Here is a 16,779-nt window from a genome sequence, read left to right as displayed (position 1 = left end):
AAATGCCATCCTCTGAGTCTGTGCTCTGAACTCAGTTTTTTATTTAAGACAGTATTGTCAAAAGACTACTCTCCCTGATGATCATACTTGAGACAAACTTGATTATAACTTTTTCTTATTTTCGCAACCAATAGGAATAAATGACAGCAGCATGGCCAGATCTGCTGTTTCCACTCCATTCTTGAACAAAAACTGATTAAAATAGGGAACATCTTTCATGATCCTTTTATCTTGTGCATTCATTTATGCTAATATGAAGCAGGGGAACAGTGCTACATGCTATATGACAGGTTAAATTTGATGCTCAGCCTGCACTTGCAGAATAAGAGATAGTCTTCTGTAGACAGTACTTCAAAGGGAGATGGACTTCTTCAGAGGAAAAAGTTTGATCTGTAATTCTGTCCTTAGCAAATACACATGCATCCATTTGTGTTTGTTCATAACTTCTTGTATTTCAGAGCCAAGGAGAGAAAGATATTTTGCCTATTACTGCCAAAGAATGAGCTACATGTAAATAGAGTAGCTGCTTTCTTTCATCCATCATCTATAATGGCCATACAGAAACCTGTAGAAAGCAGATATGAAAAAGGGCACCAAATGTTGGTAAGCCAGCGAACTACATGTACTAGCTTTGGTTCACAGTAACACTGGGCTTCTCTCCATATCAAGGCAGAGGGGCTTTGGCCTGGAGGGGTGCTTGGCAGCACAGCTCTTGGCCAGAAAGCTCTAGTCAGACTCCTGCTGTGGGGCTTGCTGGCATCTCCATTTTCCCATCAGCCTGTGGCTAACAAATGGTCATAGGCATTTGGCTTAAGGGCTTCTCAGCCTCTGCTACCAGAAAGTGTGAAGATGAGTTTCTGGTCCCCTTCCTTCACTTGCAGGTTTCTGTGAATACTTCTGAACCTCATCTCTTATGCAGTAACAGTTCTTTTAAGCAGTAGTAGCAAAAAAACCCACAAAAAAACCCCAACAAAAAACCCCAAAACACCAGACAAGCAGTCCTCCTGCTTGTCTCTATCTCTAAACTCTGGTGAGGCCACACCTGGAATACTGTGTCCACATTTGGGCTCCTCAGTACAAAAGAGAGATAGAGGTACTGGGGAGAGTCTGATGAAGGGCCACAAAGATGATGAAGGGACTGGAACACGTTTTGGATGAGGAAAAGCCGAGAGCTGGGATGGTTCAGTCTGGAGAAGAGAAGACTCAGGGAGATCTCCTTAATGTGTAGAAATATCTGAAGGGAAGATGCAAAAAAGATGGAGTCAGACTCTTTTCAGTGGTGTCTGGTGTCAGGACCGGAGGCAATGGGCACAAACAGAAGCCGCAAGAGGTTCCCTCTGAAAATCCGGAAGCACTTTTTTTTACAGTGAGATATGACCATTGGTTAATTGACTGTTCTCATTTACTAGTAATGGAATTGCTCATAGTTTAAATCATTTATTTGCGTGCACCTTGGCAAAGTAACAAGGAACAAACTCAAAAATGTTTGCAATTCTACAAGGGTCACTGCTGAGTTTTCACTTTTGTTCGTGTTGAGGTGTTAGCTTTTTTGCTGTAACAGCTACAAACTTTATAACTGGAACTGACCTAGTGTATTAAAAGCACTGTACTGTTGCCACACTATTGTAGTTTTGCTCAGTTATTCAAACGCTGGTGGCCCTAACAAGTGTCCCCACTAGAGAGGGCTTGTTGCCTGTCAGGGACATTGAGCAGTGACAGTTTATCTTAACATCATAAATACAGACCGCCACATGGAAAATGAGGTGCTCTGCATGTGTTTCTCTGTGTGTGTGTTCATTTATCAGTTTCATAGTTATCATCCATAGTAGTTTGTTGTTGAAAAATGGTAAGTTACCAGAAAATGTTGCAGATTTTTAAATGGACTTCCCCCCCCCAAAATCTCACATTTCAAGAAAATAATTTTATCAAACACGTGATTTTTGAAACTTTTTCAACTACCTCCACTCACTAAAAGTAGCAATTTGACCAGATTAAAATATTACACTGGAAGCACTTCAGAAATGTAGAGCTGAAGTGCAAACTAGACTGTAGATTTGATTTATTCCAGACTCAAAACCTTGAGATCCAGACATTCCTAGTTTTTTAATATTATTCAAAATCTAAGTCCAGACATGAATCTTGCATTGGAAGGTTGACCAATTTATATACATCTCTGGGGGATATTTAACAAAGTTTGATTGGACCTGGAAGGTAATGACCACTTAATATTTTTGATGAGTAGAGAGGAGTTAAGGATTTCCTGGAGGTGATCCTGAGGTCATCTTGCATTTCACAAACATAGCCTGCAAGAAGATGTTGCAGAGTATCTCATATATTGCAAAACTAATAAACTCAGTATGTAGTGAGTGTCTCGGGTGAACAGAGTATTCTTTTTCTGTGTTTAGCAGAGTTAAACCAAACAATAGTTTGCTTAATGTAAAATTTTCTTGATTGTATTTTTTATTTACTTTATTTTTCTGCAAATTTGAGATAATAAAGATGCAATAATCTGAATTTAAGCTTGTCTTAATATGTTGTCTCAGTGTACCTTGCCAGCCTACCATAAAGTCAAGAATAAAATACCTAAAGTTAGGCATATTCTAAGGACCATTCTGAAATGAAAAGCAGTGACTTCATCCTCTGGGTACTTTCACTGGTTTTGACCTGATCCAAAGCCCAGAGAATTCAGTAGTTGGCTTGGTTTGGGCTCTGTCTGTGCAATGTGATTATGTCAGCAATAATATTTCAGGGAGCTGAAAAAAGCAGCTTGATAAGGAGGGAGAGAGCAGGCAGGACTCAGAAATCACTGCCATAGAGCAGACTGTTCACATAGGCATGAGTGTTGTTTAGGGAGCATTGAGCACTTCAGAAAAATGGATCTGCTGCAGCAAGTTGCTTAGGGATACTGAAGTCAAAGAGCATCCAAACATTGCTTTGTGAGTTGCCTTTACTGCAAATAGAGTTAATGTTTCATTATATTTGGAAAAATGCTATAGAATTCCCCCCTGGACCTCGTGGAAAAACTGAACCAACAGGAATGTTAGTTGTAACCCCCTTCTCAGATGCCAGGAAAGAGGAAAGGGTTCTCTGCCATAACCTAACAAGATGTCCTGTTGAGGTCAAGAACATTTTTTACTTCCGTGATCTCTCTACCTCAGACAAGGAGAAAGGAACTTAAGTTAGAGAAAATAGAAAACACAAAATGCCGATGCTCTGCTTGTTAATTCACATAAAACTGGGATACACATGGGGAAAGGCTTGTGTCTTTCCTGCAGGCTTCATGGTTGCAGGGAAAAGCCCCCTGCTCTGTGCCTTTCAGATGGATGAAAGTAGGGTGACTGTGCCTGGCTGACTTCACTCTCAGGAATGCAAAAGGGACTGGGCTAGGACCAGGGTATGCAGAATTTTACAATGACCCAGACATTATGAACTTCTGCACATTGGGGTATTAAGGATTACATCCTTAAGTGGCTTAGCTTTGAAGGCAGTAAGTATGGGCAAAGAGGGCCCCAGAAACCCTTGGTCCCTGATTCTCTTTTGTCCCTGAGCTGGGAATTAAGTCCGGCTCTGCTGACCACCACACAGCTCAGACTGGAAGTGGGAAAGGATGCCCAGTACAGAGCAAGGGAAAGAGGAAATCCCTGGCCACATGACTTTGTGCAGATGGTCTTAGGCTTCTCGCATAATCCTATGCTTTTGTTTCTTGGGAGAGACCCCACCTCTCCTTTGCCTGAGTGTTTGCATGTGTAGGAGGCTCAGTGGGGGAATCTTGCTGATTTAATCATTCCTTACATGTTGTTTGCCTGTGTATGTATGGGACAATTGAGCCTGTAACAATCCATCTTGCACGCTCTCAAATAGGAAAATGCTACGTATGGTCTAAGCTGCAGGCTGAAATGTGGTTATTGGAAATGAATTTTATGGCTGAATAGGCCAGCATCATGTTGTCTCTTTGCTTTTTTGGGGCTTTTAGTTATTTAATTACAATGTCATGCCAGCAAAATATTTTATGATTTTTCATTTAGCTCGCTGACTTAATCTTCTGCTTCTGGAAATGTTTACACGCAGATGACAAAATAAAGATTTTGTAAGTAAACTGGTGGCTTACTTTTTGATCATGTTAACTGAAAGGCTTATCTTTGTGGGATTTTTTTAAAGAATAAGAAAGAAATTTTCTGAACTCCTATTATATGCGTTAAGGTAATTAATTTTGCAGTTTCTTATTCATATTGTGGTTGCTGAGAAACAGAAGTAATAATATTAATTTGGAAGTGTTCTCCTTCCATTTGTCCTTCCATCAAATTGGCAATTCGTGATTGTTTTGTTCCGTATGGTACTCTACCAAATATTTACATGTCTTCCCTTATAGCCTTTGAATGTATTTGTAAATCTCTTTCTTTGCACACATGGTCTGTGTTTTGGTGAAAGAGATCTATTGAAGGCATTCCTAATTACTGCAGTAGCATTCCTTACAAAATTTACGTGAGAAGCTCTGTTCAGATCTTAGGGTTTTGAAGAGATTCCAGATTTTAGAGGTCACCTAATGCTCTGAAGAAAATAAGACAGTCCTGTTGATTGTAAGACTGTTGCATTTTTTCCCACAATGAGGAGGGCTAGGATTAGGTGAGATAATTACTGCTGCAGAGCATGTTTGGTTGCTGTTAAGTGGCTGAGAAATAATCCATCATAAGTAAAGCTGCTGTTACTAGCAGCGTTTGCATTCATTTCTATGTGTATAAGAAATGGGAACATGTTTGAATGATCTGGCTCCTTAGGTATGAGTGTCTTTTGCCTGTAACTTCTGTGCTGTGCTACAGTAGTTTGTTTATACCTGTCATCTATCATATGGCAGATGAGAAGGAAAAAATCATAAGTAGCTATTTTGCCTCCCACTAACTTACCATATGTTGAGATGCTTACTGTTGCTCACTTAGCACTCAGGCTTCAAACTGTGTGTTTCAACTTTCTCTTTAATGTAATTTACTTCTCTACTTAGTTTGGTAGGTGTAGTGCTCATCAGCAAGACATACCCTCTTTGTTCGAAATGAGGTTTTTAAAAAATGTGGAGATGATATATCATGGTGCTTATATTTGTGGAACCTGGCGCCCTCCATCTTTTGTTGTATGGTGGGGATAATAGAAACCTCTTGCCTACTTAACTCATGTGATTAAAATGGGACACATTGTGATGTTCTCCTCAATTAGCATGATCGGCTCCCAGGGAGCTGGTTGGGGTGGTTCGCATTTTCCTCTCTAACGAGTAGAAAGAGTCTTTTGAGAATTGCTAAATAATTCAGACCATTAGGAACCTGTCAACTTAAACAATGCCCCTTCTGACCAGAAAAATGGTTGTGAGCGGTTGGACACCCTGGCAGATGTTGAACTTGTTCTCATTGTTCACTCTGCTTCAGGCAAATAGCTTTACAGCAGCTTGCAGTATTTCTGCATCGCTCTGTTCAGGCGGTGCGTGCTGGTGTAAGCAACACATGTTGGACAGACTTCATCTAGCTTTTATATCCCAGTATTTCTTTTAGTTAATTTAATGATACTGTAATAAGCTGCTAATATTGCCATTTACCACTTTTAGTACATTTGCCAACCAGATCTAATGACAAACCACAATCAAGACTTAAAAAAAAAAAAAAGCAAACAACCTCCCCTCCCCAAATTTGACTTTTTAAATGTTCTTTTTGTTGTGTTAATTTCTTTTTTTTTATTTTGAAGTACTTCTCTATAAAAAGAATGATTAGAGGTATTGTTAAGCAGAATTTTCTGTATACTCATCTAACCCTAGGATCTGGAACTTCTTGGGAAACATTCATGTCTTGAAAAATCCTATAAAATCATATGCATATGCAGGACTACTTTAGTTAAAATTCATTATGCAACAAGAGTTATTTCATATGCTTTTTGCTTCATGCAATTGAAGCAAACAGTGTTTTGACACAATTTTCCTGGAAACCTTGCCATAATTCTCCTTCTGTAACATTTATTTTTGTCTGCAGATTTTTCTAATTTCATTGATGAACCAATGATCAGTATTTTAAAGAAAAATTTTTTAATAACTTGGTTGGAAAACAAATTTTTAAAAATTTTTTTTTTGGGCGCCCCCCCCCCCCCCCCATCCCCGGTAACTCAGCTTTTGTCTTGAATGGGTGATGGCAAATAGTCGATCTTGCACAAGCAATTAGCTGGTCTGTTGGATCAGTTAATGGAACAAGCAATGGTAGTAATGCAATGAGAAGTAACATGTGTGCTTTGTAAATATTTATGTTGTAAGATCTCCTAGTATATTGTTGTGACAAATTACTCTGCCTTCAAATATTTTTACATGTTTAATAGGCCAGGTTTTTTTTAATGGCATGTGAGAAGGCTTCAGTTCTCATTTTTCAACCTAATGCATTCAAAAAAACCTTTCCACTCATATTTTTATGAGATTTGTCCAGGTTTTGAATTTTTGTTGCAAAGTAACAGTCCTAAATTGAGAACATTTTTACATATATCTATTGCAGTAAAAGAGCTTTTAATTATAGCTCAGAAGATGCAACTACCTGGTTAACTAAAATTTGTTGCTGTCTGCTGTGTATTGAAAAAGTGTATTGCTGAAGTAGTGCTTATCAAAAAAAGATGCATCAGCTCTGCTCTATTGATATTGAAAGTATTTCCCCAACTTGATCTTGTGTATCAGTACTTCTCGCTTTGTGTTTCAAAAATGAAGCTTTTACCATAAGTTCTGAAGAAAAAAGACTTAAAAAGTGTGAGTCTCAGACTGTGCAGGACGAACCTGTCCATCGAGGTAGGTGCCACTGCTGCTGAGGGCAGCCTTGTTCTCGGGGGTTAACTGTTGTGAGTGCCTTGTTGGTTTCAGGTGTTGCAATGAGAACCCTGGCAAAACAACCCCTCTCTTTTTTTGCTGAGCGTGACATTATATGGTATGGGATATCCTTTTTATCTGTTGGGATTAGCCGCCCCAGCTGTGTCCTCTTGCCCACCCCAGCCTTCTCACTGATGGGACAGAGTGAGAAATGCAGAAATCCTTGATGCTGTGAAGGCACTGTTCAGCAGCAGTGAAAACAATGGTGTGCTATCACCACTATTTTGGTCACAAATCCAAAACACTGCAACATAGGGCCTACTATGAAGAAAATTAGCTCCATCCCAGCCAGTCCCAGTACTGGTTTACTGATGGATCATTGCAGGCCAGGCTTCTTGCATCCAGCGTGCAAGTCACTGAAACTGAGGAGATAGATTTGCTACATTGTTGGGTTTTTTTTCTCTGCTAACTTCCCATTTTTCAGTAATCCTTATGCCACCTGCCTTGCTATCATGTTATCACGCTTTATCTTTATTTAATTCTACTGAAATTAATAAGACAGGCGCTATAGGCACTTTGATTCCCCAACTATTCTCTGTAACACTTGAAAATAGATCATAACCACAAATAGTAAGCCCTTGTTGACAGCAGTGCTAAAGAACCATGCAACATAAAAGTAAAGGAAAAAATTCATCTTGCTTTAAACATTAAATGTTAGTGGATTCTCCCTGTTTTGGACACGGGGAAAACCCATTTGGGGGGAGCACAAGGTGTGTGTAGAGCAGTTCCTTTCCCCTGCAGAGCTGGACAAGGGCACAGACTCCACAGGGAGGTGAGGATGGGGAGAATCCCTTTGATTTGTTTTATTACAGCATTTCACAGTGAGAACAGGAGATTCCACCAGAAAGATAGTAGGCACTAAGGGCATTGTTAGTCTCTGTGATAACTGAGAGTACATGTACATCACATTTTCATTGTTTAACATCTATTCTGACCTGTAGCCAGAACTGTTAGACTTGTGTTGATGCTGTCATTTGGTAAACGAAATGGCCTGCTTTCTGGCAAGTAGGAATGGGCTAACACACAGGCTCGTTTACTCAATGGGAGGCCACTGTGTTTCTTGTGCAGTTCCCCTTCAAGGCAAAAATACCAAGAATGGACCTTAAGTACAGTTTAATGAGAATATTTCTTTAGCAGATGTTGCATGATTCAGATGTTTTAGTCATGAGATAAACAAGGCTTCGAAACTCATCTCTGGTTATTATCTTGTTGACAATAACATGCAATTATTTTTTAGCATTAGTTACACTTAGTATAGCACAGCTTCCCAGCTTTCTTGAGAGCTCCATTAGAGGTTTCTGATTTGAGAAACCAAATCTCTTACTTCAAACTTCTTTAATTCCTACACAGATCCTGTTCCAAAGAGCATGGGAACATGTTTTGGATTTCATGGGAAGACTCTGTACACATCTGTCAGTCTGGTTAAGCTACTGATATCTTTCCACATGTGCCCATCCAGCACCCATCTGTGGAGCATTAGTCAAGGGGCCTTATGGACCAGGGATTTTCACACAGCTCAGCTGTATCAGTGTCAAGTGAGCTAGGCAGGAGAGGGCCAGAGGCAAAATGACGAACTGATCTTTCAGAAATAGACTGAATTGTGTCTAGCAAAACCTATCTTATAGGGGTGGCATATGTGTATGAAAGTAGGCTGACTTTAGGGAAGGAGGTGTGTCATTATCTCAGCATGAATACTGGGAATATGTGCATTTTCTGTTTTTCTTCATGGATCTCCATTGCTTAGGAAACAAAACCATGGTGACAGTGTGATGTCCTAGCACTTTCAAAGTAAAATCTAAGTTTTTTTAGTGTGAAAGTGGTATAAAAGGTAAGTTAAATAGCTGTCTTTTTGAGAATTCATTTCTCTTAATCTATAAAAATAACATCTTTTTGGAGGGAGAGAAATGAACTCTGAAAATTAATACACAGAACTTTATTTTTAATTCCATTGAGGACTTCTCTGCAGAAACTACAGTTTGTTTTTACTGCAAAACAGATGTTAAGAGCCATTAAACTAGCAGAGGCACAAGCTATGGAGTTTCCTCTTGCTGTATTGAAATACCCTTTAATTTCCTGTGTGACGTAGCAGCTCTCTAGAAAATAAGGATAATGGCACCCTTCTCTTTCCCAGCGATGTTGTGATGATGATACATTTGTGGAAGATTGTGAGGCACACAAATACTTCCCATAGTAATAAGAGATTAATTTATTGTTTTCACCATGGGGCTTGCCTACTCTTTGTTTATCTCCAGAGAATATCTCATCAGGTTGTCCCAAGTTGCTAATGGCAAGGCAGTGGGTGAGAAAAGGGGGACAAAGTGGATGTGGAGACTCAGTTTTTGGGGATGTAATAAAGAAGGATCCTCATATTGTAACCCACAAGCTAGACTGTACCAAATAAGTCAAGTAGAAGTCAGAAAAGTATGCCTTCAACATGCAATGTCAGTCATCATCATGGCTAGGCTTCGCAAACAAAGATTTGGGGAGGGCTCTACCCACGTTTGTTACAAGCGCGTTGGTGGCTAAAGAGGCCAATACGAGATAGACATGTCCGGTTGCAAAAGGCACAGCAGAAAGACTCCTTAGGTGGTACATTCTGCAAGACACGATTTTTTCTGCATTGTCTTTTCTCCTCAAAAGTGATCCTGCGTGCTTTCTCAAAAGCATCAGCAGCGTTATAGATGGTGTGTCTCCAGACCTCCCGATTTGAGGCCAGAGTAGACCAGTTATGTTGATCAGTATGACCAAGGCTGAGATGTTGTTTCAGGGAGTCCTTGTATCTTCTCTTCGGGGCTCCTCTCTTGCGGCAGCTGGTGGCAAGTTCACCATAAAGCAAGATCTTAGGGAGGCAGTGGTCCTATGCAATGTCAGTATGCTAAAAGTAATCAGTTAAGTATGTTAGAGGTGAAATTTTGAAAATAAAATTTATTTGAAGATAAAAGAACTTGGGGGTATCAACTGGACTCTTGAGACCAAACTTAATGAATGTTGATTGCCTTGTTACAAAAAGTGGAAATGCATCAATGGAACTGGCTGATAAAAAGTGAAAGACATAGTGAATACACAGGTGGATTAGAAATAGTGTAGTAAATAGCTGAATGACCCCCAAGACTGGAATGATCAGATACAGTGAACTTGAAGAGGGATAAAGTACTGAGTTGAGTGCTTTGCACTAATAGCAAGAATGCCTATTCACATTTGGGAGTAACTCTGAAAATGGAAGTGAAAGGGAATGGACAGCTTTATTACCTGTTACTGGAAGATTGTGAGGCATTAACGTGATTCAGCTGGGTCCAAGGTTATGTTGGTCCAGGTATTTTTAATTGAATTGAGGAAGAATCACTGTCATTGAAAAGGATGCTGGAGAGGCATCTTTGGGAATAGTATTTATACTTCTGAACATTCATCTTTAAGAAAGATAAATTCAACAGAATAGCTGATGATGAACTGGTTGGATACTAATTTTATCTAAGGAATCATTTGAACATGTTTTAATGACCTAAGAGATGAATTTGTGGGGAAAATGCAGTACTCTGTGTGAGAAGGGGGGTAGGACCAGAGGCCAACTGTTGCTCCCCAGAGAGACCTGGTACTTTGATTCATGAACTGTCATTGCTTCCATGTTAGTCCCAGAACTTGGATCTGGCCTGTTAGTGAAATGATTAGACCACGGCAGTGCTAAGGGAAGAGAATATAACCATACTGGGAAAATTAAAAAGAAAATAGTCTGCTTTGCACAGAGAGTAAAGTTGTTTCCAGAACAAGCGGATGTGAAGCCCCTGGATGTATTTTCAGTTGTAGAATTAGCACTATGGGCATAAGTCATGTTCTGCTCTATTAGGTTTTACAAAAACTGGCCTGTGGAACTCACTTGTGGAAAACTTAATGGAGGTCAGTAAAATTCAAAGAAGGATTTAACCTTTGCTGTGATGAGGGGAGTGTATTCAGTGCTAATATTGTCGACCTGTGAAGTTTGAGAAGAGATCTAAATTGTTGCTATCCAGTGGAAGAGTTAGCTATAACTGGGCTTTGGTGATGAAATAAAATTTTGTTCTGAATTACTCCAAAGCTGTTGGGTTCTGAAGTTTCCTATGTAATGAGTCAAGATAGTGGACACAGTGGAACAGGGGTCCACTTTTAGGTGGCAATTCCTCTGTTACTGTGCAAATCATTATTTCATTTTTGCGGACATATATATTGATTTGGGGCTTTTGTGGGTCACTAATGATTTTTATTATAGTGTTCATATGTTTCTTTTCAACTGAACACGTCATCTGCAGTGTAACTTGGCTGTATTTTCACACTTGGCACTTGAATATAACTGTGCAATTTTATTAGAATACTTGAATAAATACCTTGTTTTTTGGCCGAGTTTGTTCACCAACTGTTGCTGCAATCAATGAAGTGTTGAGCTTTTCTGATAATAAAGCAATTGTGCATGCACCTAACTACAGATTTAACAGCTTAACTCTGTATATTGAAACTTGGGGATTCCATTTGTAAGTAAAGAGACATGTTTTATCTGCGGTCAGTTATTAAAAAACAATTCTTTCCATGGGAAAGTATAAATGTCTGACAAAAGAAAGTAGCAAGGAAGAGAGCACCAGAGTTTACGGTTGTATACATGATGCTGTTGTGTAGAGTTGTTGAACACAACTAAGAGCTGCTCTTAAGAGTGGGTTTTCATGACTACAACATTCCCGCTGTGGTTGGAGGAATTACGTTTTTGCCAGGGTGTCTCACTCAAGGATGTTGGGGATACTCACTCCCTCCTAGCAAGCTTGGAGGGAAAGAATAAAAAAAAAAAACCAGGGGGAAAAAAAACCACACACAAAGGAAAAAAAGAAAAAAAAAGGAAAAAAAAAAAAAAGAGGAGGAGACCCTGGAGCTACCCTCAGGCAGGCAAACCCTTTACCACTGAGCAGCCTTCCAAGCAGCTTTTCTGTGGAAGCAGCTTGGAGGCTGAGGAATGTGGGGTCAGACAAGAGCTCAGTCACGGTGTATTCCCCGGCGGCTGCCCGGCATGGTGGCAGGCCGGCCCGCGTAATCGTTTCAGACGGAAAACCGTGGAAAACCACCCTCTGGTTAAGTCTGCATCATGCTGTTCCACCAATGGAAAAAATTGAACTGGAGGAGGGTGTGTAGCCTGCAGACAAAAATACATCCAGCCTCGCGCAGGATCTGTTTTTAGTTCCTAACGGCTCAGCGTTTTGAAGTGTTAGGCACAGTTTCCTGGCATGCCCAGGGCAGGGACAGTCCGTGTGTCTGCGTGTCCCTGTTCCCGTGGCAAGACTTGGGGCAGCTGGGAGTCAGCACCCCATTCAGCTGAAATCAGCGCTCGGAGGAAGGTAAGTAGGAGCGGGAAGTGGAACTGGAGACGGGGAGAGGGATGCTGGGGGAGAACAGTCAGTTCTCTGCTCACCGGCTGCCAGCCAGACTTGGAGCACTGAAAGAAAAGCGGAGAAGGACTTGGGAAGCCTCTGAAAACGGAGGGCAGAGTGGGCCGCTGCGATGCCAAGACTTGCAGCCCCTGTGCTGCCTCCACTGTCAGTGGCTGCACTCAAGATGAATGGTTTCCCTCTAGAAAAGAGTTCTTGGTGGTTATCTGTCAAACTCCATTAGCCTGAATTGCTAAATAAACCAGTGCTGGGATTATTTTACAGCTCTGCAATGGCAGGGCTGGATTTTTTTTTGAGGCAAAGTATGAGAAAGTATGATAGTACTATGGGTTCTGTAACGTTAAAGTGACCCTTCCAATACAGTATGTTGAATAATCCCTCAGAATCTTTTATTTTTTTTTTATTATTCTGTCTATTCTTGGTAATACTTAAAGTGATTTATGACAAATAGTGCAGCCAAGCAAGGGTGTTATGATGGCGTAGTGTTAGAAGAAAAAGTTTCAGTCAACATTACTACCAATACCAAACTGGGATGCTATGGAAAACCAAAGCTTCTGTATCTGGCAGAGGTAGGTCCCGCACAGGTTGTCATCTTTCTATGTGGATTTTCAATTCATAACTGTACACCAGTTGTGAAAATGCTATATTCTGTGGCACAGACAAAATAAAAAGGAGGCAAATGCCCAAGAAATGGAGAAGTGTCTTTCACCCCTTCCCGCTTTTAGGTTTGTGGGTTTTGTTTTGTTTTGTTTTCCTTTCTTTGTTTGATTGTTTTGTTGTTGTTGTTGTTGTGTTTTTGTTTGTTGTTTGTTCGTTTTTTTGGGGGGTTGGGTTTTTTATTTGTTTGTTTTGTTTTGCTTTGTTTTTTTAACAGGAGTGATTAATTGCTTGTGCAATGCAATCAAAGTTTGCAGCTTTGTTTATCCTTGTTGCTGATGTGGTCACTGAGTTAATTTTGTACACTGGTGACTTCATTCTGGTAATCATACATTTCTTTCCCTTTAGGGTGGATGATTTGATGTTATTCAATGTATAGCAAGTTACAATTTGGAAGCAAGGGCTGGAATTTTTTTATCTGATCACCCTCAATGGGAGAAGGGTATCCATGTATCATGGAGGAGAGGACCCTCTGAATAGGGCACTCTGTAGCTCTGAAGCTGCAAAGCAAATATTTTAGTGGGGAAACATAATCCTCAGTGTACTCTTATTGTTCTTCTAATGTGTGAGTAACATGCTGGTACTACAGGGGTACAGGAAAGGAAGCTTTAAGCTGTGTTACTGCTGTAGAGCTCTTGGCATGCAAAAATCAAGATCTGCTTTCAATTTTCCAAGGAACTGTGTCTCAAGTTTACTTTCGGTGTCTAAATCCTAGATCCTCTGTCCTCTTCAGGAAGTCTCAGAGCCAAAGGTAGAAAAGCATTTACTTTGGAATCGACACCCTCGGGTGTTTATGAATGGGTAAACTGAGAGTAGAAAAGACCATCCCAAACATGACGTGGTTTCCCCCTCCCACTTGTGGAGTGGACTGTGTAATAGGTGACAGGCAGGAAGTCCAGCCCCTGTCCCTCAGCCTGAAACACACTGTTCTGCCAGTTGCTAATGGGATTTTTTCTCTGGTGTCATGGGTTAAGAGTTGGTCTGATAGACTTGGAATGTGTTATGCCAAAAAGAACCTTTGTAGGAAGAATGTGTTGATGTTCCTGTCTTGGATCGTTCATTCTTTCTGCCATTTACTTCTTCTTTTGGTAGGGTCTGTGGGGCTACTCAAGGTATGGTGTTTTGAGCTGTGTCCTAGTCCAAAAATAACCTTTCTCCTACCTTCACCAAAGCGGATGTTTTGACACCTACAGTTTTGAGTGGGTAAGCGTGAGAGAATATCCCCATAGCTACATGCCAACTGTGGTTGTATTTGATAGGATGAGGTGGTTACTACCAGAAAAGACAAGAAAGGAGAAAGGTAGATGTTCTTGGCAGAGCTTTAGGAATCCTGGTTTGACCAGAAAGCCTCAGTCTCCCCTCCTGTTGTTATGATAAGTGAGGAGGGCTGAGGCAGAGACCTCTTCAGGAGTTTGTCTAGGTGAAGACTGCAGATTTGAGCTCAGTCTCCAAAGTGTTGTTATTCCACAGCTCAGGGTGGGCAGTGATGCTGGAGCCCAGTTGTGCCTCCTTTCAGGTGCACCATCCTCCCCACCTGAGGCCTCAAGCCTTGAAATCCCTTGAAAGCACTGTGTTAATCTGCATCAGGACCTGGCAGTATGCTTACAGCTGGAGTAGGTTGAGAAGAAAAGACCTTTCAGATCACTGAGTTCATTTCCCCTTCAAGGGCAGGAAATAGACCCTTTGACATATCAACTCTTTAGCTACTGCATTGAGCAAAGATGTCAGCTGGCACTCCTGGTGGTTTGGTTTTTTTTTTGTTTGGGTTTTTTTTTTGTTTCGTTGTTGTTGTTTGGTTTGTTTTTTGTTTTGTTTTTTTTTAACAAGCTTAATAGCTTTTATTTAAATGGATGTGCACTTTAGCCATCGTGTATAAATTCAATAACATTTACAAATGGTGGAATTTGTTTTTGCTGCCAAAGAAAAATAAGACCCTAGAGATTTAGATTGTATCAGCACTTGTGTAATATGATAAGGATCTTCAGGCTTGACTCAACCTTCCATATTGCACTAGCTTGAAAGCTATAAGGCTTAATTTAATTAAGCTGCCAGTATCTTGGACCCAGAAGAAATGGGTTGAGTAAAAGAAGGAATCACATCCCAGGTACGGGATGTGTAATTCTGTTGTGATATAACTATGATGCAGTATAGACCTGTTGGAATTAATGTTATTTTAAGAGAAGTAACCAGAAAAGGAGATTGTCCTTTTCTTGCTTCAACTGTGAAATTAGAAGTCCATATGCAATGTACTTATGAGTCACAGCATAAAAAGAAGTGTCTGGGGTCATAATGGCTACTTATGTTTAATGAGAAAAACGATTGGCTTTAATTTGATCTGTAAGCTACCAAACAGTTTCTAATATTGGAAGCTAGAACTCTATAGACTAATAAGTCAGTGAGGAATTCTGTCTTTAAACAGAATTTTTAAGGCAAAATAGTCCTTTTTTTTATTTAAATACAGGCATACTTGTGGTGTTTTGGTTTTTCATTCTTTGAATACAGTGATATATAATGCAAAGTATCTTGCCAAGAATACCACAGTATAATTATTATGGTATATTTTTATAATAGGAATGTGATTGAGATTGCAGGAATAAGAAATCTGCTTCTGATTTGTAGAAGCGTTTAACCAAAGTGCGTAGTTCTAAAACATACAGTAAATTGTTTCCAGTAAGAAACTCCGCATTTAATCCAGCTACAGTGTTGTGCTAACCTGCCCCCGTCATTAATTTCACATATCCGTTCATACACAGCCATGCAGGAAGGGGAGGGCAGGTTCACATTCTAGCATTATGTATTACTTTCAGATTAAAAGCCAGAGTAGATTAAAAGTTAATTAAAGCTTCAAACCTCTAATTCTGTATCCTTATAAGAATTCACAAAGCACAGTGATTCTTTTGAAAATTTATGAACACATTAGTATCTGAAAGTTAGTTATATACAATTTCAAAGACTTTGTAATCCATTTAAAATTGACAGTATTTTAACCATTAGGTGAAAGAGGATGTAAAAGTAGTTTGAGAGAAAGGGTAGGAATTGCTCAGGCAATTAAAACAAACAAAAAAACAACACGAAAGGCTTTTCCTGATGTGAAAACCCACTAGCATAGTTGATGTACATCAAAACATGCAACATTTCTAACTTGATCTGCCATATAAGAAAACAAGTTGGTAATATCATATAAATGAGGGGATTCTCTGTTTCCTTTTTTTAATTACTTTGAAATACTTTCAGATTCTCCACTACCTCAGCTCCTCTAATCCTGATGAGAGTCTCTTGTTGTGCGCTTATGAGCCATGCACTCAGGGCAGCTGCATACGTAGAGACCCTGGCACTGTGTTTTCTCCTCTGCACGCCTTCCTGCTCCACATGCGCAGTCCAGAGGTGCCATTGTGGCCCTGCTCTGTGGTTGGGAGTCTTTACCTGCCCTTGTAGGTACAATTTTTAAACACAGCAGAAAGCACATGACTCCTCTTGCTTCATCACTGGAGAGTAGTTGACGAGATACACTCTACCCTTAATATGTAAAGGGCCTTTGGAAAACTAATTATGTCACTGCAGAGTGAGTTGAAGCTCTGCCTTTCTTTGGCAGATGTTTATACCCATGTGGATGGCTGTGAGGGACTGTGCCCAGTGGCAGGTACTCCTGGTAGGAGTCCTGTCCCCTCTTGAAAGGAACTGCACTGGTGCAGGTAGCAATCCTCTTGTTGGTGAAGAAAGTCTGAAGAGGTTGTGACACGTGGTTGCTGCTTAAGCTACAAGTCAAAAATAAAATACTTGGTTAGTTTCTTTCTTTCTTTTCTTTCTTTCTTTCTTTCTTTCTTTCTTTCTTTCTTTCTTTCTTTCTTT

The 16,779-nt window shown here is 40.1% G+C and overlaps 1 protein-coding gene across 9 annotated transcripts in view; it reads left to right on the top strand.

Moving 5' to 3' along the window:
- TIAM2 (T cell lymphoma invasion and metastasis 2) overlaps positions 1-16,779 on the top strand; it is a 188,006-nt gene that overhangs the window by 75,226 nt on the left and 96,001 nt on the right. The window contains exon 1 of one of the 9 annotated variants that reach the window (XM_027631081.1): positions 2,742-3,394. The exons of 6 other annotated variants lie outside the window; for them this stretch is intronic. The gene's annotated coding sequence lies outside the window, so the exon portion shown is untranslated. Of the gene's footprint in view, positions 1-2,741; positions 3,395-12,112; positions 12,223-13,662; positions 13,682-16,779 lie in introns of those variants that run through there. 2 more of the 9 variants (XM_027631073.1, XM_027631088.1) reach the window with 2 other exon arrangements.

The sequence above is a fragment of the Corapipo altera genome, unplaced genomic scaffold, assembly GCF_003945725.1.
Source record: "Corapipo altera isolate COAL_440 unplaced genomic scaffold, ASM394572v1 2b, whole genome shotgun sequence".
NCBI classification, from domain to species: domain Eukaryota; kingdom Metazoa; phylum Chordata; class Aves; order Passeriformes; family Pipridae; genus Corapipo; species Corapipo altera.
This window is presented reverse-complemented; position numbering and strand designations above follow the sequence as displayed.